We start from the raw sequence: 27,733 nt of genomic DNA, 5'->3' as shown, positions 1-27,733 counted from the left end.
CCCCAAAAGCGAGGATGTGCACATCTCACCGTGCCACCACTTTGGATACTGGACTTGATTCCACACAGCTGTTTCTGGCATTGGTGTGGCTGCTTTTGACCGCTCAGCCTGGCTCTGCTCGGCTCCCTTCAGCTCAGGTTGGCTCCTTTGGGCTCAGGTTGGACTCAGCTGGCCTCAGGCTCGCCTCCACTCCTTGGTTCCACGCAGTGTTTCCTGCACCAGTGCCTCTCTTCAGCGCATCGTGGAGCTATGTCTCAGAGGAAGGGGCAGGGGATGGCATCGTTGGCTGAGGGTGGGGTCCACAGGACAGATCCTGACAACCTGTCTGCTGGAGAGAAGGAGGCAGAAGGGTGCACTTCCAGGGCTGTCTTAGCTTTCCTTTCCCCTGAAACCAAGCCTGGTGATGATGTGGGTATAAAATAGCAATATAGCCATGCCCACACAGTGCTGAGCTCTGCCCCCTCTCTGCAGGCAAGACAGTTTCGTATATTGAAGGCTCCTGCTACGAAATGAGACCGACAGTGCTTAACTTTAAAGTATATCACTGCTTGAAAGTCAATGCTTCTGTTAGCTCTGTTGTCCAAAAAGAGCATTACTGTCTGTTTTACAAATTGTCTTGAAGTTGTCAGTTTCATTTGTAAAGCTGTTCCTTCTGTGCTTAGCACCAGCGAAAGGCTAAAGGAGAATCCACCTCTCTCTGCATTCAATACAGGAGAATCAAATTCAGCAAACATTTGAAGACCTTTGTATATGGTGTGTGAAACCAGAAGAAGTAGATCAATAGTAAGCAAGCTGTTCCCTACAAAATATTTATACAAATAGAATTGAAGTGGATGTGACATAATTTATTTGTTATACAGGATCAGGGAGAATTTGCTGCCTACACAGTAACTCTGAGAACTGAATACTGCAGCTGAATAAAGGATTTCAAAACTGCAAAGGAAATGGGAACCTCAGAATTATTTTTCTCTCTGTGATATATTGGAAAGTAAAAAGATGTGGAACTCCAAACTATTATGTTACCATCTGAGAGTTAGCAAATGACACACTAACTCATAGTCAATAAACCTCCCCTTGCCACCAAGCTCCCTTGGCACTGGTAGGAGGCAACAGCTGGGTTCTAAATGGTTTTGTACAAAGTGGAAAACTAGAAAAGCCTAATTTCCCTTAATGGTCACTCTGGGCATTGAATTGTGCTGTAAAACTGTGATTAGTGGAGATCTGAAGGGCTCTTCTGGTCCCTTCCTATTCAAGTGGAAAAAGTCTTTCTTCTTCCCTGAAATTTTTTAAATTTTGATACAAAACATTATTGGCATGCCAAAATATAATATACTTGCAATGGTTGGTAATTGTTTTTAAAAGAATATTTTAGGACTACAGTGAGCCTCAATGCTTTTGAACAAATTGGTTTCCAGTAATTGTGTCCCACCAAAACTGATTCCAGAGCTTTGCTCTAGGTGTCCCTACTGTCTGTTGTACCACGATATACACAACATTCAAGTTGTAAGGGAAGATAAAGCAGCTGTTTCATTAATTAATTACCTTCTCTTGACTGTGTAAGCAAAATAAATTTTAGCAGTGCACTCAATAAAGAAGTTCAGATAAAATGGATGTGTGAAAAACTTACTGTGAATGAAGTAAATATTGTGCAGCAGATTTTTGTAATATCTTTTAGTTTAACTTCTTTCACTCAACTAAAATATGCCTTATAACACAAGATTTGCCAATATATTTGTCATTTACCTTGTTTTTTTCCAGTTTTGCAAAACAATGCAGCATTCTTTCCCTGCCAGCAAGAAGTGTGTATCTATTGCTTCATAAAACGGAAGCAGGTTGATACCTCATAATAAACAGCTCCAACTATTTATTAAATTATTTTAGATAACTACAGATTTATTATTTAATGCAGCATATACCTTTTTATAAATTAAAGTGAGGGAACCAATAAATCTTATGTGCATCTTCTTGTTCTATTTCTGTCTTCCCATCCTTTCATCCTCACACAAATCCTAGTTCTCTCACTCCTGTTTCAAAATGCCCTTTGTTTCCTTCTCTCTCTCTGCACATCTGGTTGTCCTGCTCTTCCTCCTTCCCCCCTCCAGCCTGATAGTCTCATTTTTAAAGCTTTGTTCTGCAAAGTACATAATTAAGCAGTAAGACATGACAGGGCATGAATATCATTGTATTAATTGAGGGGAGAGAGAGAGGGAAACCGAAGGAAAACTACAGAGAAACAATACCAGCTGGCACTCCATGGGTGTATAATTTGCAATTCATTTAGAAGAAAGCTCGTCCATGGGGTGGAATTTTCATTGGAAAGTGATGGCCAAGCCCATGTACCGAACAGAAGCTTCTCAGACAGGAGCTTTGCTCTGCACTTGGGGCAACGTTACGGCTGCAGCTCTCGCTTGTTAGACCTGCTCTGATCTCTGCTGTTGGCCTTTTGTGACCAAGGGGGCTCTGCAGTCAAAAATCTATTAACTGATCCACAGAGATGGATGGCTCTTTTAGCTGGCTATTGCAGCGCAAGTGACATTTTTCTGCTGAGAAGTGTTAATAGTATCATTCTGTACTTAGCTAAAGTGACTGTAACATCTGTCCAGTGCTAGTAATTGTAACAGCCACTTTCACTTGAAAATGGGTAAAGAAAATACTAATGAATGATTGGCAAGGGCCTGCAAGTGTGAAGTCTCTACTGCCTATCTCTCTGTCCAAGTGGTGTACAGTAAACTCTGAGGAAGAAGAAGGAGGGCAAGTAAAAACCCTTTCCCATAAGAAAAGAGCAAGCTGGTAGCAGTCACAGTGGGGAGAGCTGGGAGAAGTAACTGTGTGCACAGAGCAACCAGTCCACTGTGCTAAAACTGGAACTGCTTTCTAATTTTCTGTAAATTTGGTGATGTTTTAGTAATTTATACACACCAGAGTGGAAAAATGAAAGCTGTAGTGATGTATGCAGCTGGGCTGGGTCGGATTGAAAGCTTTAAAAAGAAAAACTCTAAATGAATTCCAATTCAATGTCTTTCATGGACTAGGACAGTTTGTATTTCAAATGCAGTCCTGAGTTGAAGTGATTCTATAGGACATGCTTGCAGGTATTTGAAACAACAAGGCTTCTGCATGTAGATGTAGTTGAGAATTAAACATGTAGTTCAACTTTAGCATCTGTGTGCGTGTGTGAGCATAATGTCACATCACTGTCCTAGCCTGTTATAGCACAAAATTGTAAGGATCAGAGATGCACTTCATGACAACTAATAAAGTACAGAACATTTTGTCTGTTTTCTCAGACTTTCATTCCTCCCAACTAGTGACTGGCTTCCAAAAAAATGCCCAGGCATTGGTCATGAGTGGTTCAAGAAATACAGAGAAGTTATTCAAAATATCACATGAAAAATTGCTTCCTCTTTTGTACATTTTAAAGTCTGATGTAAGACATGAAAATATTTAGGAGACCTTGCTTGTTTTCTTGGGGGCCCCATCTTTCCATTCATAAATGAAGTGTCAGGTAAATATGGAGCACTAAATGTAGTTTTATTACATGTATACTGTGCAGCATATTTATACATATATGACTTTGCATCATATATGAAACTAATAAATTTTTGTATGATTGGCAAAGCTCTGGCTCCCAGTTTTAACGATGAACAGCTTTTTCATTTGAGAAAGTAGATTTTAATGTGTGGGGTTTTTAAAAACAAGTTTTGATACTGAAGCATCAAAACTATAGTAGGACCAAAATTCTTGTGGGCAGTTGTGTTGTTCAGAAGAGATTCCAGATAAAACATTCCAGATTTTCTTAGTAATTATCCTAGGCCAGAAGAGGAACTGGGACCCACTTTGCTTTCATGCCTTTTTCCTGGCTTCTGGAAAAGACAGTCTTGTTCTAATTTTGTCTGTAAAACAAACATACTTCTATTAACTCCATTCATCCTGTAGAACACCTTACTTCACTTCCAGAATTCCCTACATTATAGTGATTTATTTTTATTTTGTTTGCTCTCTTGGAGTGAGGGCAATACTTTCCTCTTCCATGCCAAGGTCTGGTGGCTGCAGCTTGTGTGCTGTAAGGTGTATGTGCTTGAAGTTGATGTATTTGCTTTTGCTCCTCCTGAGATGGGCTTCATTCACTTTTGGGTTTGTAGAGGCCAGCAACTGGCATTTGTGAGCAGTGCCTGCTGAAGGTACTGAGAATTGAACATGGATATACGTGGGCAGAACATGGATCTGCTTTGGAAACTGTTGAAGTGATGCTAATTTTTTTCATTCTGTTTTATACTGGAGCAGCTTTGAGAGGGTTGTCTTGGTCTCTTGGGAGAAATTCTATCATGAAGATAAATGAATAGGGAAAACTCATTGAGTGATCCCACAGTAAAAAAGGGAACTTAGACTATTTCTTGTATCTTATTTTCCTGAAGATGTTGAAATGTAGGAAACAATGGGGAAGGAAAAGAAACATTTTTCACTACATTTTATGGTGTTTCAGCTGCTTAGATTCTGTTACTGCTGCTTTATGGACTATCTTGCTTCCACATTTGCATCCAAATTGAGTTAGACCCTTGTGAAACAGGGCAATTAAAAAAAAATTAATAGTTACTTTCTTTCCCCTGAGATGTAACTATGCCCACAGCACCATCAAAGGAATGGTTATTATGGATTTTGACTGAAATGTCATGGAAGAAGAGTGGGAACAAGATGCATTCAGCTGGTTTTGTGACTTCTGACGCGCAATAAAGTTGCAGAGCCCTGTGTATCAATCTGTCTTCTAATTAAGTGTATTTAGACCTTAGAAGGCTCTTGCTGCAGCTCTGTATTTTTTTTTGTCCCAATACTTCCAGTTCCCCCTTAAGGCTTTGTTTTTCACCACCCTTAGGTGAGGATACCTTATTATCCTCACCTGAACAAAGGAGTGTCAGACATCTTCAGAGTCTGTGTGACTGTAAGTAACTGCAAATCAAATTGTTAGATATTTGTCCTTTAACTTCTTATTTTTCATGCCTTCCTTTCCTTCCAGTGCTTTCCTGCATGGTAACAGATGCTGTTTGACTTCTGTCATGTTTTCCTTTGTCTCACCTGTTCCGAATTTCTATAAGAATTCAAAATTTCTGCTTTTATTTTCCCTTTACATTTTAAGTGTTATTTTTATATATATATATGTATATGTATACATTTTAAGTATTATATGTATATATATATAAACTTCCGACTTTGCAGCTTCTTCTTTCTTGTGGAGTATTAAAATATCTTGTCAGTTTTATATAGTCTTGCCTTGCATCAAGAAAGTTCCTGTCCAGATTTCCAAACTGAGAGTGATGGGTAGCTTGCCCTTGTCTTTCACTGCATGAAAAAAACCACATTCTTACTCTGCTTTTGTTGTATCCTTGTTGCCATAAGAATAATTTCTTGTTTGTTACATGGCAGTACTTTGGTTTTTCAGGTGTTAATGGCAGTGGAAGTTCTTTCTGCCCACTTTTCATCCATTTAATTATATTTTTTTACCTCATTGTATTAATATATTTAGTGTGTTTTGTGTATATATATGTATTTATTAATAAGAATATATTTTTTGTTTGAGAACTTGATCTTTGTTGAAGTCAAGTAACCCATACACCAAATGTTTATGTTAGTAGCAACATTGCTAGAATTTTGTTGTCATTGTGTTGCAGTATCCTTTAGTTTGTGGAAGATTTTGGTAAAAAAGAAGGATTTCAGAGACCACTAGTAAGGAATGAAATATTACTGGAACTGCAAAAATCTGTGGAAAGCTATGGCAAATTTGGTTGCATTGGGATGGATATGGAAGGATAACTGTTTAAAATAGTAATACATATGTAAATGTTTGAAGTTGAAAATCAGAAGAACCATAAAGTCAATGTAAATGCTACAGCTGGGAGAATTCTTACCTGTTCAGACAATCTGGATGAATAATAGTATTTTCCCAAATTTGTGGGTTTGGAAATGCCAGTGCAGCATTTACCCAAGTTAATGGGTGGTTGCTGCACGGTGGATCTGTTTCCTGCCAAGTCTGCCTCTAAGTCCAGTGTGATGCCTTGCAATAGGAAAATAGATTATTTCAATGCCATATACAGTTGTGGCAGAAAGCCTAATTCATATAAGAAATACAGCCCATGGAAGTATGAATTAAAGAAAGAAAATGTGGGTAGAACACAACCTTGCCCTTTGTAAATTGAAGTAGTTCTTGAGTGAAAACTAGAAAGGCTTTAATGTTCTTAATTATTTTCTATGGAAAAATCAGCTTCTTTTTCATCAGAGCAAAATAATTTAGAAAAGTTGGTGCAACTAGTTTTCAGTAAAAAAGGATTTGGCTGGAATTGTTTTATTTTGTGTTTGTGTGTGTGTGTTTGGGGGTGGAGGGATGTTGACTGAGGGGATACTGTCTGTGGAGTAGCTTCTTTTCCCAGTCACCAAGGAAGAGTAGTGGAGTTTCAGAGCCAGTTTTCTAATGATATTGTGGAACATTAGCTATTTTTAAAAAGTTTAGAAATCAGTTGAGATGGACAGTTGTCAAAAATTGTTTCAATTTAGGCAGTTCTTCCCTGAGAATGTCTTGCTTTCCAGAATGTTTAAGGATGAATGTAGATGCTTTCCAACCAGTGGGAGAAACCAAAAGTCTTGCAAGTCTCTAAAGCTGTAAGCTATTCCCCTGTATGTAACTTCACAGTAATATAGTGGGCAGAAAATTATGCTTGTTCTCAGCTGGTTGTCTGTGCCCTGGAGCATGAAGACTGAGGTTCTTGCAATTTTTGGTCTAGTTACAGTGGCTATTAATCATTATGTTCAATCCCTTCTTGGATACTGCTGAGGTCTTTGTTCAATATGTTCTGAGCTATTGAACCTCACAGGTCAATTACACAGTGTTTATAAAACTAATTCTAGATTTTGACCAGCAATGAAAGCATAGCCCTCAGTGGGACCAGGTATTGCTTTTAAGTCAACTGTTGTTTTTTCTGTTACATAGGTGAAGGGAAAAAACCCAACAAACTGATAAAATATTCAGATTTCATAGGGAAGAAAAGGCAGCTTAGTGCAGATGAGCTTTGAAAATTTCTGTAACCCTGTCTTTGTTTCTGTTCAGGTTTCTCAATAGTAATTTTGGGGTTAGTGTTAATCCTTAACAGTCTGTTGACCTCCAATGTCTCAATGGGCAGTTAACTCCAGTGGATGGATGTCTGCTACCATTGCAGTGCTGGGATTTTATTCCCTCCATCTGGAGTAAAGTGATGCTCAGCATGTTTAGGTAGTGTGAAATTTCATTCTTCACTCCCCAACAAATGAGACATCTGCCCAGATAGAGACCTGGGACGTGACTACCTTGGTTTTTTTTCTTTCTTTATTTTTCTTCAAATCACTAGTAATTTCGTTAGCCTGATTATGGTGATGGACTTTAAAAAAAAAAAAAAAAAAAAAAGGCAAAACAAAAACAAAAGCACCACACCCCAAAATAACAACCCCAATCCAAAACAAAATGCGAAAATACACAATAAAAACAACTGGACACCAGTATTTTGTTATATATTCTGTAAATGTCAGGAAACGATAGTTACTGTTAGGATAGCTGTCAATTTGTAAAAGGTTATCAGCTTCCCAGACAATTTTGTGGACTTGGGAGAAGACCATCTGGAGGAGAAACGGAGCATATCCAATGATTGCAGAAGAGAATCATCACCAGTATCATACTCAATTAATGCAAATGTTCAGCTGCTGAATTGCTGCATAAAAAGATGACGCAACACCACCTTGATTTTTCCTTGGGGAAAGTTTTAATAAAACATCACCCTGTTCTGGGAATGAAAATTACCTATCATTAGGAGCATAGGCCAAAAGTCACATGATTCATTCTCTTCTAGGAAGTGTAGTAGCTGGCTAATTTGTGTGCTATGAAATGAAAACTTTTTCAGTTGTCTAACATGCATTTCATCATGGTGAGTTGAATAGGCTGGGAATTTTCCTTCCAAAATTAAAGGTGCTTCTTTTAGGACATATTTCTCCAGCTTGAAAAGGCAAATATTACATTTCTTCTTTTGAAATGCTGAGTGTTGAGCATCTTTGAATCAGTACTTCCACATGTGGGAAGGGACCTTCCCTTTCTCCTGCATTCATTTCCCCTGACTGGCCTCTGCAGTGAGGCTGTTTGGCAGCTGGCCAGTTTCTATTCATGACATAGGAAAGATACCAGATTCACAAAGACTTTTATTTGTAGATACTGAAACCTTGAACAAAGCAAAATAAAAAGTTGTGTATCATATTTTAACTAAACAGGAATTATTAGAGCTGCTTTATGATTTTCTAAGCAAGACAAATGTATACATTCAAGTAACTAAGTAGCATGGTGATTTTTTTTTTTCCTATTAGATTCCAAGTCTCATTTGGAGATCTTTCAAGTATGAGTAGATGAATTGGACTGAGTAGTCCAGTTAGCATCACCATCTTACTCAATACTGTACCTTTTCAACTTCCAGTGAGTTACCAGGAACATTTTACTGCAGGGATGGTCTTTGCAGCAGTAGAAAGAATTCTATGGAACTGTATGATAATTCAGGTCAAGAGGGACCTGAGGAAATCTCTTGTACAACCACATGGATGAGATGGAGACTGCACAGCCTCTCTGGATACCTTATCTGATCCTTGGCTGTCAACAGGGTTGAAAAGTTTCTCCTTATGTCTTCTCTTTCATAAACAAGTTTATGCTATGTCATTTCTTTTCCTCCCACTATACGTTATCATAAAGGCTCATATGTCATTTCATATCTTCCTTGTAGATACTGGGTACTGGAGGGCTGCTATTAGACTCTCCTGAAAATGTCTATTCTCCTGGCTAGGTAAACCTTGGACCCCCTTGAAAGGACAAGTGCTCTAGCCCCCAACCTAGGGTGCTCCATTGAACTCAGGGGTTTGTCAGTGCCTGGTACTGAAGGGCCCCAAACTGGTCTCAGCAATGTAGATGTGGTCTGACAAGTGCTGAGCAGAGGTGGTGGGTCACTTCCCTGGCTCCTGTTCCAGCTGTTGACCCCCACTGCTCCTGTGGACATGGGGCTCTTCTTGTGGAGCTTCAGTCTGCCACCCTCCTCAGGGCTGTGTCTGCAGATCTGGCCCATGCACTCACCCAGTGTCAGAAGGCGGGGGCAGCATTTGGGACATCTTTACTCCCAGATGCTGAACTTTTGTATGTCCTTGTTGAACTGGGTGAAGTTTCCATCGGGACATTTCTCCTGCTTGTGCAGGTCTTTCTGGATAGCAGCCCTGGATACCAACATCCCAGCCCAGCAGCTGCAGAGAGTGCACTCCCTCATCTCCTCCAGGTTGTTGGTAGGGGTATTAAACAGGGCACGTCCCCAGATGTGCCCCTGCAGTGCCTCATTTGTTACCAGCTTGCAGGAACAGTACAACCCATTATTGGCACAGCTAGCTAAACATTTTTTAGCCCAACTAGTTGTCTACCCATCCAGAGTGCAACATCTTAACCTGAGCACAGGAATGCTGTGTGAGACTGTCAAAACCTAGTTAAAGTCAGTGATGTTCATCACTCTAATGTTGTCCAGAAACCCAGTCAAGATTTGTAGAAGAGGAGACAATTTTGTTCTCAGGCACAATTTGCCCCTGCTAAATCCATGCCATCTGTTACCAGTCACTGTCACATTTATGTGCCTGGAAATGTGCTCCAGGAGGATTTGCTCCATGATTTTTCCAAAGACCTAAGTGAGGGTGACTAGTTTGTAGTTCCTTGATTGTCCTTTTGGTCTTTTTCTGAAGAAGGATACAACAATCTTTGGTCATCAGCGACCTTTTGCAGTCTCCATTTCTAAGGGATTTCATGTCACCCAGAAACTACTTCAGGAACATATTGGTACTTTTTTGTCTACTTTGCAAGCCTGAATTCTTACTTCAGGCTGCCTGGAAATGCTTGGAAGAGAAAAAATATCCTCTCACTATTTCTTCTAGAAGTTAAAATACTTTTAGTTTCTTTCAGGTGTGGTTCTTTTCCCCCTGATGCTCTGCTCCCTATAGAAAATGAAGTTTACATTTATTATGGTGTTTTCAAGTACAGTGAAGGCATTTCCACATTGTAACATATGGATGCTAAATCTGAACCAGAGTGCCTGTAGCTATTACAGGCCACAGAGCTCGGTCCTGCCTGAGAGCTAGCCTGAGAAATTCATGGGAGGATTTCAAAACAATCCTCAAAGACAGAAAACAGCCATGCCAGGTGCTGTTTGTCTGTCCTCTTGTTTTCCTTGCAGGAGAAAGTCAGGAGGTGGTGTACACCACTGACCAATGATGGTGATGTAGCAGTTTACTAACCAATAAGAGTTTCCTTTCTGTACTTGCCACGAACTAGTCTATAAAACAAAGCTAAAGCAATAAACTAAGGAATTCTCCTGATCTGACTCCCTTGAGAGTCTTTGTCGTTCTCGCCATTCCTAATAGAACGACAGTAACACAGTTGATAATCTGCTTATGCATCTAACCACATTATTACCTAGAAACTTCAGAAATTGTTTTGCAGCATACCTCAGTCTTTTCTCTATAGCTGGTTTGTCAGAGGTGCTGTGGTTGCCATTAGCTGTTTAGATGAGGATGCCAAGTGCTAATGCAGGATCAAAGTACTAAGGAAAATTGTGGGGTTCCATGTTTGACAGCATTCCCTGTTCGTGTCCTTGGAGGGGAGGTTGGCTAAGATTCTGGGAAAAACGGTGCTGACTTTATTTTTGGTGCAGAGAAGCTGTTACGTAAATGCCTAATATCAAAGGTGTATGTGCCTTTGAAAATACTTGTGTGTGCTGGAATTTTTCCGGGCTGTCTGATCTCTCTAGCATCACATGGATCTTCAGCACCAGTAGCTGGTGTTCTGACAGAGATTATTGCAAAGTATGAATCAAAGCCCTTAATGTTTTGGTTGTCTAAAAGAGCAACCTAGATAACATCTGTGTCTGTCCAGCTGTTTTCTTGACTCCAAGCATTACTCATTTGGCTGAACATTTGCTTCACTGACCCTGCTGCTCTTAGTAGACTCTGGGGCAGGATTCTGGAATGCCTGAGCAAATATTTTTGGAGATCTTAATCTCTGTTTTGACTAATATGAGCAGTGTCCTTCAGGTATTCCACAAAAGGCTCTTTGAGTATTGCACAAAACCTGAAAGGTTGGCATTTTGGGTTGGGTCTGTGCACGGCACATAGATTTATCATTACACAAACCATGCCCCTCTCTGCTTTGCCTGGGAAGGGTAGCTGTCACCATTTGCCTGTGCCTCAGCTGCACTGATGATGCAGGGGAGCGGCTGGAACAGAGGAGCAGCCCTGCTCGAGGAGGTGTGGGCTGCCTCCATGCATGCTGCTCCCCCAGCCCACCCTTGCTCAGAACCACCTGTTCATGCCTCTGGTGTGGAGCACTGATAGTTATGTAAGTGTGGAATAAAATACAAACAAGAAACCTGGAATGCCTTTTTATTATAAATAGCTGGGAAAACACTGTGCTATTTCAGATTTACTAGCACTGAAAGTGGTGTGGTGGGACTTCAACAATAGTGTGGTCACTATCCTGAGAAGCAGATGGGTAACCATAAATGATACTTGCAAGTGCAGGCTGTTAAATATATAACCTTATCTTTATGTAGGCCTGTTTTGTGGTGTTACACTTCCCTGTGCAATACAGGGATGTGCATCGAGGGCCTTGTATACAGATAGGAAGAAAATAATACATTGTATTAATAACTTATTTTCCTGTGGTTACTTAGAGAGTAAGTAAATTATTGTAGACCATTTGGTGATACTGATTTCCACTGGGATAAACGATGTGTTATAGGAGTGCAAATGGAAATTAGGTAATTAAGTAAGCTTTATATTGGGCACTCCTGAAATACTGCCTGCTGTGTGCTTGATGCCAAAAATGAACTTTGTTTCATAATAATATGTCATACAAAAACTATTTCAGGAAAAGTCTGTGGAGCAAATTGAGGGAAATTAGAAGAAAAGTATATTTTTTTCCTATTGCATAAAATTCTTTTAGGTTGCATGTTTAGACAAATATTTTGCCTTGTGGGTGGTATTTTATTTGCCAAAATATATTTTGCAAATGGCTGACTTCTTTAAAGGCTATGTGTCAGTAAAAAGGATATTTTTCTTCTTCAGGTCTCTGCTATATGTTAGGAACTATAAAAGTGTTTAGAATGCCTTTTGTTGAAGTGTTTGCAGTGTGTCATACTCAGCTTTTAACTACCAGGGAGTGGTTTAAAGTGTTAATTATGATGTGTGAATGTGGAAAACCTCTGGGCATTTTATATAAACAGTTTCTTTGCTACTTGTGTTTTGTGACCACAGTAACTTTCTGGCTTGTTTTCATGCAGGTTAAAACCTCTCTGGCATCCCCAGCAAGACCCTTCTGCCTGCTGAATCCACTTAAAACAAATCTCTTAAAGCTTCAGAATCTAGTATATCAAATTGTTCATTGAAGAATGACTCTTACATATATTCATGAAGGAAAGAAGCTTAATGTTCATTGTTTTCCCTTTCTCTTACTCAGAAAAATAATGGAAATGCAAGTGTCCATGTTTTCTGACCTAAAGGTGAAATTTCCTTACGTGGTAGGGTTCTGTGGCAGCTAATATTTTTTTTCTAGCAGTCTGCATGCCTTAAACTCAGGCTGGCTTTTGTCTAATGGCTGATAATGTCACCTTTATGTGAGTTAGGCTGTTTTGAAGTCTTTTAATTCTTGCAGATAAAGAGAGTTCATACATATGGTGCTAAGCTTTGATTTCTCTTATACAACACTGCAGCATCTTTCTTCAAGTGAAACAAGGAAACTGGCTTTGGGTATGTTTTAGGATAAAGCCTTTTTATTCCTGCTTTACTTTAAACCTCAAAGTTTTAGTTTCAGAGGTCTGCAGAACCTGATTGTATCCATCTATCAGTCCTCACCTTACCAAAAGTGTTGCCTTCCTTTTTAAAATTAGTTTCTTTCTTTAAATTATTTTTGTCATTTTTACCTTCACGGCTTTTGTCCCTTGAGCTTTCCTTTAGTAAACATCTGCTAGAATTGCTTCAACCCTTTTTAATCTTTCCTGTTTTTTTTTCTAGTTTTACTGCCATCCATTTCCCTCTGTTACAGACTGGTGCAGACTGCTCTTGTCACGTGTTAGTACATTTAAATAAATAAGTGTTCTCAGTTTGTTATGGTTTTCCTATGGCATGCTCCATCAAATGGCGGGTCTCAATAACATGCTTTTGAGCAGGAGACTGGGTAAGTGACTCGAATCAGTGATTTGGAAGGTATCAGGTCTGTGTGCACAGGAACAGCCTAATCCACTGGGATGCCAGCCATTTGAGTGGGTAAAATGCAAGCAGAGGGTTTTGACTGCGCCAGCTGTGCGGCGGGGAAGCAGCTGGAGCGCTGCCGGAGAGCAGTTGGCAGCACTGAGCAGGGACAGAGGGGCTTCACAGTCAGGGTGTAAACACTTGTCTAGCTGCAGTGGCTAGAGGAAGTGTTTCTATACTTCCATGATTAACTGATTATGAAAAATGGAGCGAATGTTTTAACGGTGAGCTCTGATATGACAAATAGAGTAATGCAGAATGTAGCTTAATTTGGACTGCAGTGAAATCAATGGAACAGAAGAAGAGTTTCTCTGCATTTTTGGTGGCATCAAAATGTGCCACAGAGAAGTATTTTATCTATGCTCTTATACAACTAAACTGATTTAGCATTATGCAAATAGATAGGATGATAGAAAAGCATTTTAAAGACAAATGAGTGGAAAAAAAGGTCTAAATTTTGCATTTTTTTTAGCGTTATGACAAACTTTAAAGCACTGTGACTAGTTTTGACTGGGAAAAAAAAAAAGTTGAAAGTTTAATTGGGTGAGGTAAGAAATACTCTTATGCTGAAATTTCAAGACAGACTGCTAACCTTTTGAATGCTGAATCAGTTTTTGACAGTAATAGTTATTTCTGCAGAATTAAAAAAATTTTTTTTTTCTAATTCTGTAGCTAGTTCATTCACAAACTGGAAGGTAGCTGGTAGCTGAAAATCAGGATGCTTTGTTCTCATGTTCAGTTTATCTGTGAATATGAGCCTGGAGTGATGACATGTATCAGTTCTTCAGTCACTAAAGAATAACACTGAGGAGCTTTTCTGATTTCTAATAACTGCAGACAATAATGCACTTGTTAAAAGAAGAAATTTATTTTTGTGGGTTTTCTGTCCACTATTTAAAATGGTTTTATTTACTCAAACATCTTAACTCATGGTATCAATCCATTTTCCTTCTAAATGCTGCTTAAGACAAATGATATGGAAATAATTCCTATTTATTAGACCTCAATTGCTCAGTTTGTAATAGTGAAACATGAATTGAAAATATGAATACATACATAGTTACTGAAGTTCATAGTTGTGTAATTCCTTGCTTTAAAGAAATTGCAGACTTAGTCCAACACTTCCAGTTAGTCAAAACTGGCTCTTTTATTACCAAGTGATACTATATAGCCATTTAAGGACAATCCTTTGGCATAAACTTACTCTAAGTTCTAAAATAAGTTTTTCTGCTTGGTTAAAAGGGATGATTATAGTTCATTTTCTATGGAAATAAAAAGGACAAACCTCTGTATCTGCCAATGGCTTTTATTCTTGAAGGTAAAAAGTCCTACGTAGAGATTGTGGGCTTAAATCTAACAATGTGTAAATAAAAGGTCTAACTGAGGACTCACAGCTCATCAAAGAAGCCAACAGCGGATGGCTCTGAGAACAGGTCACCAAATTTGCATGTGGAGGTAATTTTCTTTTTATAGCACCAAGTAAAGAAAACAGTTTTAATTATATTCATTCAATGCTGCCATTTCTCAACAAAATCATTACTTATTGCAAAATGTTTTCCCATGATGACCTTTCCTGCTTTGTATGTAACTGTGTCTGATCTGTGCTTCTGTTTGTGTAAAAACAAGAAACTCTACTTGAATAAAAGCAATTTAAAAAAAGAAAGCACAACCCTCCCATGCCTAAGAACTGAGTCTACCATGCAGGTTATACAAAATGTACACTGATAAGTAAAGTCATGACTTTTACAGTTGTGAGGGAGGTGAAACAAAGCCTGGAGTCATGTGCATTGACTTTGCTATTTGTCTTCTGAAACCTCATTACACTTTGCAAATTTATTGCCTGTATTAATGCTGATCCACTAATTCTTGGGAACTCAATGCAATGCATTTCTGCTGATTTCTGACTGTCATTAGTAACCATGAAAATAATACTTCTATCTGGATTTGTCAGTGCCTTTCTTTGGAGCCTTTTTCCTGCAGTTGCTACTCATGAAGTCTAAGCTAAATTTTTAGTGACTTAAAGTCAGGCAGTGTTCATGTTCTACTGAAAGATTTGTGAGAAAGGGCAGTGTTAGTTTTGAGAGCAGATAGAAAAAGGTTTTCTTCAGAACATTTTAAACATGAAATATGATAGAGGTTGAAATGATTTAAATTTGATTTACTGTTGGATGTAGATTTATAATGCTTAAGCTTAGGAAACTGTACTTCAGAGCTGCCTACTCTAAAACTGCTTCAGAAGCATTTTGGTATCACACATGCAGAATGTGTTCAGGCATTTTTGGAGCAGTCGGTGCTTGGATCATGTTGAAACCCATGGAGAATTTCATGCTTTCTGTGCTGACAGGCACAGACCCACAAAAGAACACTGGGTTTTACCTGAGGCCATGGAAAAGGCTTCCAAAATTGATAGGTAGAACTGAAACTGTGAGTGTGTAGTTTAAACAGACGTGTGTTATATCACTTAGTAGAAAATTTAGACTTCAAGGTTTTAGAATATAGTAATATATATATGTGTAACAAGATGGATGTTTTAGGGCTTGCCTTGTTTTCTTTTACCTTCTTCTTCATGGATTTTAGTAATATTGTGTGATTGGATAGAAAAATCCACAGTGCTGAGCACGGGTGTTTGGTTATTGGGTTATAAGTAAAAATAAATTAGTTGGCATTTTATAATTGGGTAGTTGACACTTAAAAGGCCTTAGAAAGAGATACCTGGGGCTCCATTTTGTGGACTGTTAGCTTGGTGTGCAAACTCACTATTTGTGAGAATGCAACCTAGCTAAGAAAAAATAAACAACGGAGTCCAAACACAAAAACTGTCTCTCACTCATTAATCCCGACCTTGAGGAGAAGAGCCCAGAGACTTTTTCCAGGGTCAGTGATCACAGGTGACACAAGTGTAAGGTGGTGTGGAACCAGGGCAGTGTGAGCCTCTGAGCTGCCTGGTGTGGTGAATGTCAGTGTGTCTGAGTCTGTAGGTGTGTCCAGTTAAGGATGCACTTGAGTAGGGATCCAGGAAGCTCATAGACTGAGTTAAATTTAAGAAGCTACTTTCTGTATTTTTGTTCTATATCACAGGTTTGAAATTTTTCTGGTACAAATTAGAAAAAAAACCAACCCACCACTATATGAAATGTGTTTTAAAAATGCCTGCAAGGAGCCAAGATATTATGAAGATGAAGCACTGCTGACTGACCTTGCACTATGTGCAATGTCCACACATTTCCATAATGGCATTACTTTTCCCATTAAGTTGAGTGAATTACAACACATTTTGTTTGAAGTGTTTGTTCTAGCAGTGGCATGAGTGAATTCTATGGCTTTTAAAATATTGCTAATGTTCTGTAGTCGTGGCTGCTTTGCAATCAGTTGCAGTTCAGCGCTCACTAAGAAACATAATTTCTTTTTTAGAGGGAATGTTATGATAGAAGCATATCTTAATAGATTGCAATGAGTGAAGGCAATGTTTTTGGAAGGGAGATGTAAAAGGAGGTAGTAAAAATGACCTGTTTATGGTGTAGTGCACAATGCCTCATATCTAATTTTATTTCATACCTTTAATACTAATTGTTGATGCTGGTGTTAAGCCAAAGTAATAGTTCAATAGCAAACCTTAAAACCCTAAGGTTGTTCTGTTGAGTGGAAGATATGAAGGTGACATCGAAGGAAATCTCATTGGAATCTGACAACCTGGTAGCAGTATAAAAATTGTATAAAAGGCCAGGACTAAGTGAATGCATTAGATTTCACAGTACTTTTAACCTCAGGACCAACCTGTATTCAAATACAGTTTCTTCTGGCAGAAGAAGTTATTAAACATCTGAGCCTTAATTTTCCGTCTGACGGAGAAGGAAATTAGTATTTTTCTCAGTGGATTTTGAAGACAGATTTCTTAGCACATCTTGAAGATATTCAGATGCTAGGGTATTAGGGAGGATGGCCTTGAAAATACAAAGATGAAGTCAGAGAAAAGCTATTCAATATTGCTTGCATTCCTTTGCTCCCATAGCACAAAGAAGTTTTATCCTTTCTAATGTGTTTTTTGGATTGGTGGGGTTTTTTTAGCCTTTTGGTCAAAAACAATGCCATGAACCTTTGCCAACACTAAAGTTTAGCACCTTCTTGTGAAAGAGCACTTTATTTTTGATGTTTTAAGTATAAAGGCCTTCATGAGACAGTCTAAGGAAAAAAGTCTTCTTTGTTCTACTACTTGGTTCTGCTCTGAAGATACTTTACTATTGTAAAACCACATATTGCACTGCAGATTAACAGATAACTGTGCACCACCCTATCTTTTCCCTAGCTGTAATTGCTTACTTTAAGAACAAGGGGAGTAGTCATAATTTTTTATCATATTTATGTATTAGTTGGACTTACGCCAAACTTACATTAACATCTGGGCTAGTTCAGAAAGGATTTGCATGAATTAAAGCATGCCAGTCATATGTAATGTGTGATTCAGGGAATGCATGTAGCACTTCAGATGTAAATTCTTATGTGTTTGTTTCAAGGTTTGTTTGGTTGTTTTTTGAGGGCTGGCTTTATTTTGTGATGGTCCTTTTTTTCACACTATGTGTGTATTAATGGTTCTGTTTCTTGTATCTTCATGGACTGGCCTTTGCTAAAGGAAGACCTGGCTTTGTGGGCTTTTAACTTTATATAATAAAGTGTTTTTTTTTTTATTTTGTCTCTTTTTTACTTGCATTTTTAGAAATCTCCTGTTAGGTGTTTTGTTCTAGTACTAATATACAGGCCTCCTAGTGCATTGTATGGAAATGGGTGCATACCTTTAATTGGTATTCGTTTTTATTACTTTAACTTCAGATTTTGTTTAAAGAACATCTGTTTGATAAGGGCAGGCTTAATGTTGTTTATATTACCTGGGTTTGAAATGAAAAGCAGCAATTAAAAAATGTAAATGAATATTTCTTGAAAGTGACCTTAGGGATGCATTTGATCTGTGTTGTTTGCTACTGTTTATGCCATATTATGCAGTTTAATATTCCATGATAGCTTGCCCCCTGCCCTCTCAAAAGTTGAGCTTTAGGGAAAGGCAGTTGGCAGAGTCAGAAGAGAGGCTAAAGTATTAATTTAGCACAAGCAAATCCCACGTTCAAACCCCTTGAAGTTTGAGATCATATGAAACATACCAACTTGGAAACTTGTATTTCCCAGGCTGGTACATGCTCTCATGTAATAAACTCCCCCTGTCTTCTGAAAGAGCATTTCTTACTTCTTATCTCCATTGAAATGGCTTGGGAAATGGCAGTGCTCTGGCCTGGCATGATCCTTGATGTGTCTGCAGAGACTGTTTCATTCGTTCAGTGATAAGACATCTGCTGCTAGCAGGGAAGAAGAAGGATAAGAAAAGGCTAGTCTAACTATTCCAGTATAGAATTTATCTCATACAATACTGGCAGCCTTTGCTGGTAATCATATTAGTAAGCAGTCCTCAGTGAGCCAACATCATTAAGCAGTAATTTTAAAGATAGATTTGAATTGCTTGACCCCTAATTGCCAGCTGTTTTGTAAAAATACATACTCAATAAGAAGGCCTATCAAAAAATTGAGTCATTTTAGTTTCAGTGCTTGTTTGAAGAAGAAATACCCCAGCCTAAAAATTAGTATAAACTTTTGAAGGATGAGATGGAGGGCACCATTTATTCATTATGCTGAGAAAAATTGGAAGTTATTCTGCTTGCTTTCCCTCCATGTTCATGAAGGAGTACAGGTGCATCCTGTACATACAGAGTCCATGTTGAGGGAGACAGAACTATTCTCCTGACTTGACATCATGTGCATTCTGCAAGCCACACTGTTTGCAGCATCACTTTGCAGATGCCAATTCTCAGGAAAGTTAAGGACATGGAGGAAGGATTAGTAATTTTAGAAATTACATATCCTCATTTTCTCAAACACTTAAAGTTTGGAAAGGGCTAGACTTTATTACCAAGATTTTTCTTCTGCTTTTGTCATTTTTTCCAGCTTTTCCTGAAATTGGCACGCAGAAAATATTCCTAATTAATGCATATTGGAGATTTGTTAAAGCATAACTGAAATTTTCTAGTGTTTCCTATTGCAAAAGCACACTGCAGTTCCTTAAAGAACCTGTGCTAACCTACCTGTGCATGTGCTAAAGCACAAAAAGGAACTTCTGTATGGAAAGGGACAGCCAGACTGCTCCTGGACATTCCCCCTCAGGATTCAGGCTGGGGTTCCTGGAGACTGTGAGGGCAACGATACGGTTTTTCCCCTGAATATTCAGTGCTTCTAATACATGAAACACAGAATATGAAATATCCTCCAAGAAAGAGGAGCCTAACAAGGAATTAGGAGGATTCAGGAAGATATTGGAAAAGCACATTGGTGTGTAGGGGTATGTATGGAGGGCAAAAGCGTAAGGGTGGGTATGGAGGGCCAGGAGCAAAGGGAGGAACAGAAACAGGTTTTAGGGAGATGGGCAAGAGTCTAGGACTACTGTGGGAGAAAATGATCTCTAAAATTTGGAGGTCCTTGAAGAAATTCAGATATCTTTGTGTGGAGTCTCAGTTTCCCTGCTCTGTTTCAGCAAGTAGGTGTGAAACTCGCTGATATGCAGAACATACAGCTGATTATGGGATGTAAGCTGTTACTGCTGTTTAAACTTAATTACAGAAGCCTGTGATCTAGTTCTCCTGTTAACAATACTGATGAGAGAGATCTATATCATCAGGTATTTTAGAGGAAGAAATAATGTTACATACAATAGATTTGAACTACAATGCCCAGTTAAAATTTACCTTTAGTTTTGAAGACTGTTTCTTGCATTTACTTTAATGGGGTTTCAGTGTTGCCATTCCTGACAAATTAATTGTGAGTCTTATAAACTTTTTACTTGTTCTGAACTGTTTAGAATTTATCATTTATGTGACATTCTTCTTAGCATTTTATAAGTAACTGAGAGATAAAATCCATGTGTGTACTGAAGACCTACATAAAATTTAATCAGGGGTGTTGAGCATATCACATAAACTACTGCACATGTTTTTATTTTCTTGTTTGACCAAGTAGGGCAGCAAGACCCGAGGGTCCTCAACACATGAATTGGATCTGTGCTGCTGGTACTAACCTTCAGAGAAATTGGGAAAAGGTTGTGTCCCCCTTCCCAGACTTGTGAAAACAGTGATGAAACCAATTAGCCATCTGTGCATGTATTGTAATTGGTGGTTGGTGCTGTCACGGGTAGTTAAAGAACAACCAGCCTTTTGTATGTTTATCTCTCAACATACTGGTTGCACAGAGGTTAATGAGACTCCCCAGGAATATAAACACCCCTGGTATAAGAGTGGAGTATGAGATGTGTATTTTTATTACAACATTTCAAATAGAAACTGTTTATTTTGGAAGTGTCAGAAGTGTGTTTGGCATATGAAATTCAAAGGCAGCCGTAAGACATTTTAAAGTGATCTTTTGTTGGGTTTTTTATACCACTGTGGCTTCAGTGGAATCTTTGTTTGACTTCTTCTTGTCTGAATTTTTATTGCTGTAGTAATTGCTTCTGCTATTACTGTCTTTTTACATTTTAAATTATTTCTGTAACCTTTTCTGAGGACAAACAGATACTCTATAAGACATTTATGCCCTCAATATTATAAGTTCTAAAATAATTTAAGGGGCTTTTTCAGTCATTTTTGTTAAAATTTTGTTAGACAGCAGCCATAATTTTATGCTGAAGTACCTTATGCAAAAAGGCTCTCCCACTTCTGTTGGGAAACGTACCTCAAAAGAGGTGTTCTGCAGCATTTGCATTTCTGAGGCCTTCAAACTTTTCCTCAGTTAAACTTTAGGTTGCAATTTGTCCTTGAAAGACTCTAGAGGAATCATAATTTATATGTTATGTAATTTATATGTTATGATGCTTCTCCTGCTTTAGACTCTTTTTCACTTACCATTCATAACTAAATGCACTACTGGTTTTTATGGTAGAACTTTTGTTTTACTCCTGATGCTGTAAGGGGTTTTGTGAACACAAAAAAATGCTTCTCTGTCTATTATGAGTCTAGTAGAGTGAACACCTGTTTTAATGACTAAGCTGATAGGGCAATGCTAATTTTATTTCTAAGTATCAATTAAGAAGACATCTTGCTATTTGGAAGAACAACAGAATAATCAAGCATTGGTGACTCTGCTTCTTACAAGAAGTTTCTAAGAAAGTGTGTTCACTGCTACATAGTTTAGTCCATGAACTCTATGGCTCATGTTGTCTCCTTTTTCGAGAATTTATTGGTTTTTTCTAGGGAAAAAAAAGGTAAGAGCACATTATTATCATTCTGTGTGTAGATACTCATGGGATGTCTTAGATTGTGAGAATTGTTGCTTTAATGGGATTTGACTTTGCTTTATGGTACAGTAAGAATATTTTTCATTGTAATATTCTGCTAAATCAGTCACAAATTAAATATAGTACCAGGTTTGGTTTTTCCTCCCCAGAAGATTTTGCAAATGGGTTTAGTGCATCCATGAATGGAAGAGAGAGCTGGTGGACACCATAGGGAGGCTGCTCGTGATCATGTTTGAAAGGTCATGATTATCAGTCCAAGAGACTGGAAGAAAGCAAACATCATCCAGACCTTTGGAAGGGGCAGCAAGGAGGATGCAGGGAAATACCAGCCAGCCTTACCTCAATCCCTGCAAAGGTGATGAGCCTCTCAATTTGGAGGCCATCTCTATCCAAATTTCTCTCACTGTTTGGAAGCACACCCCTCTCACACCTCAATACTATAGAAAGCTCTCACGCAAAGCTAAATGAAGTGTTTTGTAGAGGTTTTGGTTTGAAACACTGTGCTGTAAATCCTGTAGTGGTGATTTAAGTGGAAAAAGATGTCCATTCACAGCCTTCAACCAGTCAGTTCTATGGAATCATTCCCCTTGTTTGTCATATACCTTAACTTTTCTCTTTCCTCCGATTCCTTAACTTGATGCAAGAGAGATAGATATAAGCTAGATAAATTAATCTATATATTTTTCCAAATATATATATTATATTTCCATATATTTCTATATATTTCCAAATATATATATTATATATATTTTTCCAAATAAACCATTTAACCAAAAGAAGTTTCACTTGAATTTGAATTTGTTAAGACTGAAACAGTATGTTTTCTTTAAAATTTCCTTTCAAGAAATTAATGAAAATCTGAAACAAGGTAAGGAAATTTCTTTTCTCACTCTGAAATTGATATTTTTCTCCTTTTAAAATTATTAAAACTTCAGAGGCTTTTTTTTATAGGCCACATATTTTCTCTTGAATAAATCTTTTGATGTATAAATCCATCCCAGCTCTCTGTAGCCACTGTGCTCCATCACATGAAAATCCATGTTTTTGTCCTTAATGAGATGATAGGACAATAGGGAGTCTGTTTTAGAACATGCTGTAATGGGGTTCAGCTCTAGAGGTATGGAAGGAGATGGTCTGGAGAAGGAAAAAATGGCTTAGGTGAAATACTCTGTGAGGATGGGTGCTCTGTGAATGCTTAAGCTGCTGCAGCTGTGCCACCACTAACTGTATTTCGCAGAACTATTTTTAATAGTATGTGGAAGCGGCTTTTTTCTCTTGTCCTTTCTGAAGTTTTATATCTTCAGCAGCTCACTCCTCCTGAGATGCTTTCTATTTTGCACCTAAGAAGTCCTGGGAAAATAGATAAGCTGCTCAACATGCATTAAAGCTTTATCAGCTTCTGGACTGAAGTGCCCTTCAGTGAGAATGCCCAGGTGAATGCAACCCTCTTGTCTGAATTACTGAGATAAAAGAGGACAAGAAAAGCAGTCTGCAAGGGGGTAGCGACCCAGACAGTAGAGGGTTTTATAGGTCAAAACCAATCCTTTGTATTTAACCAAAGAACAGATGAATATTAGTGCAATACCTGCACTTCTGGTGCTTATTTCCTTTGGGTGCTTGACTCAGCATTGCATCACTTTGAGATTTGACATGCCTTTTGCTGATCATCATTCTATGCCAATTTAATTAGTAAAGAACAGCATCATGGGTGACTGCAATGAAATGCTTTTCAATTAGCTAGTGCACCCTTCTAGACAAATACAGCTGGAAGGATGCTTATAGAGAGCTCATAGCTGCTCCTCGTATTTTATCATGAGAACCAAAAATATCCTTAAATCAGGGGTTACTCAAATGTTTCTGTTTGGTTTGTTAACCACTTGTTTACTCTCGTGTCATGCCCCCATCTAACCCAGTGTTTCGCTATCATCAGGTGTTCCAGCCATTGTGATTTGTGTGATGGTTATACATCTGTCACATGTGCTGTGTACACCATGCAGAACCAGTAAAATACCCATTTCTGAGACTTAAAGGGGAATAGCAACTAACCTTGCAGGTAGGACATAAAGCCATGGAAGAGGGATGAAAAATTGATGTATTAAGAAAAGTTATTTAGTTCAACTGCCAGAAGTTGCCCAGGGATTTTGCAATATAGATTATTGGGATGATAAAATTGTAGTAGTATTTCATGCTGATATGTGTCAACCAATGCATATGAAGAAATTAACTGCAGCAATGCATGTCTGTTGGTGAGTCTAAACAAATTACATTATTCTGGATAAGAATTGTAGGATCATGGGACAACAGTGTGAAGATAGTGTTTAGGCAGTACTCTGAAAAACAGGTAAACCTTCAGAAACAAATAGGAAAAGAAAGGAGAACAAAACCATAGCTGTCATGAAGTTATTGCAGGAATACTGTTTTTATAAATATATTAAATATTAAGCCTCGTAAAACAGAAATTAAACAGTCCATGTCCTTCCTGAGCTGGGCACCGCAGAGCTGGGTGCTGTGTTCCAGGTGGGATCTCTCTCACCAGAGCAGAGCAGAGGGGCAGAATCCCGTCCCCTGCCCTGCTGCCCACGCTGCTTTTGGTGCAGCCCAGGACACCTTTGGCTTCCTGGGCTGAGAGTGCACATGGCCAGGTCCTGTCCAGCCTCTCATCCACCAGCACCCCCAGGTCCTTCTGGGCAGGGCTGCTCCACATCCCTGCATCCCCCAGCCTGAGTGGATACTGGGGTCACCCCAGCCCAGGGGCAGCACCTTGTCCTTGGCCTTGTTGAACCTCATGAGATTCCCATGGGCCACTTCTTGAGCTTTTCCAGGTCCCTCTGGATAGCATCCTGTCCTTCAGGCTGTCAGCTGCACCACTCAGCTTGGTGTCATCTGCAAACTTGCTGAGGGTGCACTTGATCCCTTCATCTATGTCATTAGTGAAGATATTAAATAACACTGGTCCCAATACAGACCCAAACCCAAAGCCTTTTATGTGAGTATCTCAAAGTGAAAATGAAGGGAGGCTAAACTCCAGTGCTTTCATTGATGAGAATTTTGGTACATGACATATTTAAACTTAAGAAAGAGATGAAGGTGAACTCATCATTTTGTGTTTAAATTCATTTCTAGAAAGCTTTTTTCTCCTGGCTAAAATACTGCAGATGACTTTGAAATCGGATATCTCTGAGCTTTGTCCTTCTGTGAGATCAGCTGTAGCAATATATGTGACTCAAAAATGAAACATTTTTAGGGATTCATCTCGGGGATTTATACTTGTAGATATTAGAAGCTATTGTTAATTCTTTATAATTATCTCTAAAGAAAAACTTTGTAAACTCTATTTTTAGTATTCATCATTAAAATTGGTGTTACAGAAGTATTACTATCCTTTACTGGTTAGTGGGTTGTTTTTTTTTTTAATTTATTGGTTTTTGGATTGCAAACATAAGTATTGTCAGCTCTCTGGGTGCCCTGGGTTACGTTGTGAGGTGTAACCAAACTATGTATTCTACTCCCATGTGCATTATTCCTGATGAACTGTTAATGGTGGGTCGTTTGCAGCAGCTGCCCAGTGCACACCCAGCCCTCAGGCTGCAGACTGGGTGTTTGATAAGGGAAAGAGGGGAGCCCTTAGTGCCTAGGTAGTGTTTGTCTCACAACTTGACTCAGACATGATAACTACACCCATCCTCTCTGCCAATGGGCCATAATGACTCAACAGCCACACTGGGCAGATGTGACCTAGGCCATCAAGGACTGCCCAGAATATCCTATGACTTGCAGGATTACATCATTCCATTGTGAAATTCCCCACTCTGGGAGGAGGTGCTGGGCATTCCTGCCTGAATCTGACTATATATAAACTGGGCTCTTTTGGGGGCTTGGGACATCACACCACAAGAAGCTAATCCTGGGCATGCCCACACCCCTGGGCTACGTGCTGGGGCTGGGCTGCAGAGCCACAGGTTCCACCACCCACTCTGACACCACCCTTGTGGTGCCAGTGACCCCATGGATGACCATCATGCCCTGCTGGGGAAGAGAACTGTGGGGGACCAGATGAAGCAGAACCAGACAGCAGATGATGAAGCTGAGAACTTGAATGACACCAGTTATGATGATTTCAGTGGCTACACTGGGAGCTGTCCTCAAGCGGCCGCTATGAAAAAGGGGATGAGGAAACAGATGCTATTTATAGAGCTTTGGATAAGAGGATGGATGAAGGCAGAAAGAGAGAAGGGAGCAACAAGGAAAAGAGGAAATAGGAAAATACCATATGGAACAACCTAAAATTCAGCAGCAGTTCTCAGACTTGAAACGGAAGTTAGCAGAGGTTTCTGAGGAGGAGTGGCTGCGTGTGCCAGAGGTTGGTGATGCCAGGAACAAGCATGAGAGGAATCCTTGGTACAAGAAGCTAACTCCTGTCCGACAGCTTCTTTGCAAATCATTTACAGTCGGGAGAATCATACTTCTGTGGACCCACACCAGACACAGTTTGGTGGATTGAATACTCCACGTCCAGGGAGTATGCTATACCCAGGAGGAATGATGTGAGGCTTGATAACACTTGGGACAGGTGAATTGGATATGAAGATTTGCCAAGCCAGGAGCACTTTGATGGATATGAGGCTAAGCCAGGTGTCAGACTGTGAATGGCCAGACTGTAGTGGACCCAAAAGGATTGGGATTCAGACTTGAATTCCATGATTCCCACACATGGAGGACATATTGATGATAATATCAGAATAGCCTGTTTATTCCTGAAGTCTGTCCAAGAGACCAATCCTCATCATCCACCAGTCTGGATAGCATCAGCCCAACTGGAGGAGGTCACTGGCAAACTCCAGGTGGCTTGCGACCACATCAGGAAAGGAACAGAGACATGCCCTAAGACTGAAGATGTTTGGTTGGAAGCTGCTTGGCTTCAGCCAACAAGGCTGTTGTGACCCAGGCTATCTGGCACCTTCCAGTTATTCTGGATTTATATCAGAGCAGCAGAGCTGGAGATGAACATCTGTGCCAAGAAATGTGTCCTGAGGAAAGCCATGAACATGTTCCAAACTCGATGGAAAAGCAGCCACGGAGCTGGAGCAACCTGGGAATGCCAGGGTCATGCTGAGCCAGGCTGTGGAGCCCTGTCCAACCAGTGCTGAACTGTGGCTGGTGCTGGCAAGGCTGGAGACATGTGAGAATGCTCATAAAGTCCTTAACAAAGCCTGGGACTATTACTTCTGGATTACTGCTGCCAAACTGGAGGAAACCAATGGAAACACCCAGATGGTGAAGTAAATCACTGACAGAGCCATCACATCTCATGTGTGGAACACACATCTAACATCACATGTAACAGTCTGGAACTCAACAGGAAGCACCAGATACTGAGCAATGCACAAGATGCTGAGCAATGTGATAAAGCTGAAAGTATGGCACATGCCAGTCAATCATGCAAGCTGTGATTGGGATTGGGATCAAAGAAGAAGATCAAAAACAACCTGGATGGAAGATGCAGACAGTTCATAGTCCTCTGGAGTGTGCCTGAGCCATTTATGCCTATTCCTTGCAAGTTTTCCCAAGCAAGAAGAATGTGTGGCTGGAAGCTGCCTACTTTGAAGAGAACCATGGAACCAGAGAATCCCCAGAGGCTCTTTAGCAGAGAGCTGTTGCTCAGTGTCCCAAAGCAGAAGTGCTGTGGCTCACAGGAGCCAAATCTAAGTGGCTGGCAGGAGATATGCCGGCAGCCAGAAGCATCTTGGCCCCTGTCCTGTCACAGCCCCAGCAGTGAGGACATCTGGCTGGCTGCCATGAAGCTTGAGTCAGAGAACAATGAATATGAAAGAGCAAGGAGGCAAAGGCTCACAGCAGTGTTCCCACAGCAAGGGTCTCCATGAAATCTGTGAATTTGAAATGCGTGCTTGGAAACACTGCTGCAGCCCAGGAGCTCTGTGAGGAAGCCTTAAAGCACTATGAAGACTTCCCCAAACTGTGGATTATGAAAGGACAAATTGGGGAACAAAAAGAGCTGGTAGAGAAAGCACAGAAGGCTTTGTAATCCAAACTGTATATGGAATCAGTCCCTAAACCCACAAAATCTCT

At 39.5% G+C, this 27,733-nt stretch overlaps 1 protein-coding gene and 1 pseudogene across 2 annotated transcripts in view; both read left to right on the top strand.

Moving 5' to 3' along the window:
• The window catches only part of CDK14 (cyclin dependent kinase 14), a 311,069-nt gene that overhangs the window by 35,397 nt on the left and 247,939 nt on the right, over positions 1 to 27,733 (top strand). The window lies entirely within an intron of this gene.
• LOC148185225 (pre-mRNA-processing factor 6 pseudogene) lies at positions 15 to 27,689 on the top strand (annotated as a pseudogene).

The sequence above is a fragment of the Pseudopodoces humilis genome, chromosome 1, assembly GCF_049639895.1.
Source record: "Pseudopodoces humilis isolate 2021_Gansu_Grassland_sample_001 chromosome 1, ASM4963989v1, whole genome shotgun sequence".
NCBI classification, from domain to species: Eukaryota; Metazoa; Chordata; class Aves; order Passeriformes; family Paridae; genus Pseudopodoces; species Pseudopodoces humilis.
The sequence above is the reverse complement of the archived record's forward strand: the minus strand, read 5'-3'. Positions and strand labels throughout refer to the sequence as shown.